This window comes from Egretta garzetta, unplaced genomic scaffold (assembly GCF_000687185.1).
Source record: "Egretta garzetta isolate BGI_Z169 unplaced genomic scaffold, ASM68718v1 scaffold190, whole genome shotgun sequence".
NCBI classification, from domain to species: domain Eukaryota; kingdom Metazoa; phylum Chordata; class Aves; order Pelecaniformes; family Ardeidae; genus Egretta; species Egretta garzetta.
In genome coordinates, this window is record NW_009258272.1 from 131,976 (window position 1) to 135,744 (window position 3,769).

The window sequence follows — 3,769 nt, forward strand, 5'->3', positions numbered from 1 at the left end:
GGGGGGTGCGGGGTGCAGATGCCGCGGGGACACTCGCAAAAATCCCCGACACCGGGGGGATACCCCGGCTCCGCGGAGCCGCCGAGGCTCAGGCGCCCTCGGCGGCGCAGTTATTTATTTATTTTCAACCCCGGTACATGACAGTTCTCCTCTTACGAAGGTGGCAGCAGCAGAAAGCCCATCACACAGCCTCCCTCCTGAAAGCGGAGCCTGGAAACCAGAGTCTCATCTGCATATTCATAAGTACCTGATAAATTAATCATGATGGCAGAAGCATTCAGGCTAGAAGGGAGGTGACAGGGGAAGGTTGCACCCCTCAACACAAGCCCATCCTCACTCGCACACGCTCCCCGTCTTCCAGGCACAAAATATTTTGATCCCTTGGCGACTCAACGAGAGATGCTGAACAGATGGGCTGGAGCAGGGCAGGGCACCCGCAGTCTGGGGGGAGCTCAGCTGCCACCACCAGACCCCCCCGCCCCCAGCCCAGCCACCAGCTCCGCTCCCACATCAGAGCCTGTCCCCACCCCAGATCTGCCCCAGCACTGCCCGACCTTAGAGCCCGCCTTGCTGATGCCAAAAGAGCTTGACCCTAAAAATCCTTCTGTGCCCTCTCTCCCATTAGTGCCCCCTCAGCCGGGGGTGAACGGGCATCTCCAGGATTTTGTGCCCAGCAGCCCCGGTGTGGGAGCAAGGCGCAGAGGGGTCCACAGCAGAGGGGGCAGGTGGAGTTCGGCTGGCACCGAGCTGTGGGAGGTGGGGGGAGACCAAGGGGGGGGCCCACACCTCTGTGGCAGAGGGAAGCACCTCCATGCACACACCACCCACTCCACCAGCTACCAGGCGGCTGTGGCCTTCCCTTCACCATGCAAAACACTCTCATGCAAAACACAAGGAGATCCAGTTCTTGGGGTGTCCTCAGCATCATTCCACTGAACCCCCTTCATTTGGGGGAAGAATCACCCAGACCCAGGGAGAGATGCTGCCTCCAGAAACAGAGACCCAATTCAACCCCAAGCTGGTGCAGTGCCCGAGCCCACCCCACTTTTCCCAGGAGCTGCCCTCAGCAGAGCGGGCAGGAGGGGCAGAGGCAGCTGCCTGCAGAGCTCAGGAGAACCCAGCACAGCTCTCACCTTTATTTCCACGACCCCGAGGCAATTACAGAGGTGGCTGCAGGGCTGGCTGGGCTCACTGACAGCATAGGGTCGGCACAGTCCCTAGCACCCACCGGTCACAGGGCTCTGCCCAGCACCAGCTACACCCCACGGGCATTTGGAGGGCTCAGACCTGGCATTAGGAACTCATGCATCAAATCCGGTACCAAAGCCCATAGCCCAGCCAGGTTCTCGTACACTGGGACAGCTCAGACTGGGAGAGGGCACTGCTGCACACCCAGCAGGTCCCTCTGCACCAGGAGGGACAAGGATGGAGACGGCAATGGAGAACTGACCCCCCTCACCTCCCGGGCTGCAAGCCCAGCTCTGCCCCCAGCCCCCAGCTCCCCTGGGAGGGGTTGGGCACCCAGGCAAGGAAAATCCACCCTTGCAGCACAAACCAGGCACCAGTTCCTGGGTGCCAACCCACAGATGGAGCTGCTCCGTGTCCTCCTAAACCATGAGGGCTAAGAACAAGGCTGTATCCAATCCCAGCAGCACATCCCCAGAAGAGCAACCTTGTGCTCTGCCGATCCCAGGGCAGGATCTGCCCTTCAGTCTGTCAGCTGCGAGTCAGACCCCTCCCAGCTCATCTCCCCAGCTCAAATACGAATGAGCAGGAGTACATTTTGGGATCTGCACATGTTAGCAGATGTTTGGAGGACTCCCCTGCAGAGAGAGCAGTAGCAGAGCTATGGGGGACACAGCAACGTGGCTGAGATGCTGCTCCTGTTAGCGGTGTGTTTAATATGTTGGGTTTGGTCTGGGCCTGGGTAATTAGCATCTGAGCAGTAATTATTCACACTTGGCCTTTCTATATCCTGCTTATAGATTTGATGATTAATGTTGTTCCTCGAATTAAGCCTACCCTGGATTTACCAGCGTGCGTTGAGAAAGTTAAGAGGAGGCTGTCGTGCGACAGAAGATGCTGTCCCTTCTATCTAACAGCAAACACAATACAATAGAAAAATTAGGGTAAAAAGCATTTTGCACAGAAGTGGCAGATGCTAAGCACAAAGCAGCCATCTCAGCAACACACCACTGCCACCGTCGATGCACGAGTATCTCGGCTGCATAGTAGGAGCAGCAAAAACCTCTCCTGGCATTCGGAAGACGCTAATGCTTTGGGGGTTCGCTGGCACCACAGAGACACGAGGTAGGCAGATCCCTGCAGCAAAGCAGGGGCACACAGATCCCCTCAGCCATCTTTCCACCACATAAACCCAATGAGGGGTCTCCAGAGAAGGACTTGCTACCCCCACAAGCTGGGAAATGAGGAAACCCAGCTGCTAACATCTCCACTCTGGGACTAATACAGCTCAGCTAAGCAAAATCCATAAGCCAGCAGTGGGCTCACCTGCTCTCCTGGGCACCAGCTCCCTCAGCTTTGCTGCTGGCCCCAGGCAAGGACGCTGTGCTGCCTGAGAGTGTCCCAGTCCCCCTTGAGAAGGAACCTGGGGCAGGTTTGCAAAGCCACTGGCCAAGACCCTTGGAGGCTGAGTGCTTTTCCAGCTGCTCCTTGGGGCAAAAGGCATTTCCAGCTGAGCTGCTCTCCAGGGCCTCTATGCCAGGCAGGCAAGAGAGCCACGAGCTTCATCCAAGATCTTGCCCAATGCCAAACAGCACACAGAGGTTGGCACAGAGAGAAGGAGCCAGCCAAGCCCAGAAGCAGAGGGCAGGCAGAGCTGCCCTGGCTCCTCTTCCTCAGGGAAGACACCCAATGATTCTAGGTCCTACCAAACCTTGCTCTTATCCTCACCTCCGGCCCCAGGATTGGGCCAGCTGAGCAGGGGCACCTGCCCCACACCTGTGGACCATGAAGCAGAGCATTAACCCTGTACATGCTGCTGCCCGCAGGAGGGGAAAGGGCTTTTCCCAGAGTGATGAAACCCCCACAAGCCACCCAGGATGCTGCCATGGACCATCCCTGCTCCTTGCTACTCTTCCAGCTGCTTTCATGGGAGAGAAACAGCCCCTTCTCGCCTGGCCAGCAGGTCCCCCTCAGGGCGGACCCACAGCTGGGAGGGGAGCATTTTCCCCTTGCTCCTGTCGTGCCAAACTCGGGGGGCTCATGTGTGTCAGAGCGCAGCACCTGCACCGTGCCCCCTGCTCCTGCCTTTCTGATGTGGGAAATGGGGACGGTGGCTGCAGTGCAAAGCCAGAGGCACTTCTGAAGTCAGTCCCGACCAAATCCGCTTTTCATTCTCCCCAAGCAGGGTAAAGCGAAAAGTTGCATCTTTTAAGGTCGGGGCTGGACTCCAGCAGCCACTTCGTGCCCCCACTTGGGCTCAGCCCCACGTGGGCAGGAGCAGCCCTTGGCTTCAGGCAGCCACGCCTGCCTCCGGTCCCCAAGTATTTCCACACTTTCAGTTTGGGGCTTGTTTTTTTATGAACTACCACCAAAGCAGTGCTTTCCCCTCCTCTTCCTCACCAAAATGAGGCTTTTGCATTGGAACATGTGAAGCTGCTTTTTTTTTTTTCCCTTTTTCCCCAGGTTTTACAGCATGAAAGTGGATGTTGATGTGAACAGAATTTTGAAATTGGAGATGGGGAAGTTCTGCTCTGGGAGGCAACAATTTGCTCACAAAATCACCTCTTTTCAAGCTCCCCAATGA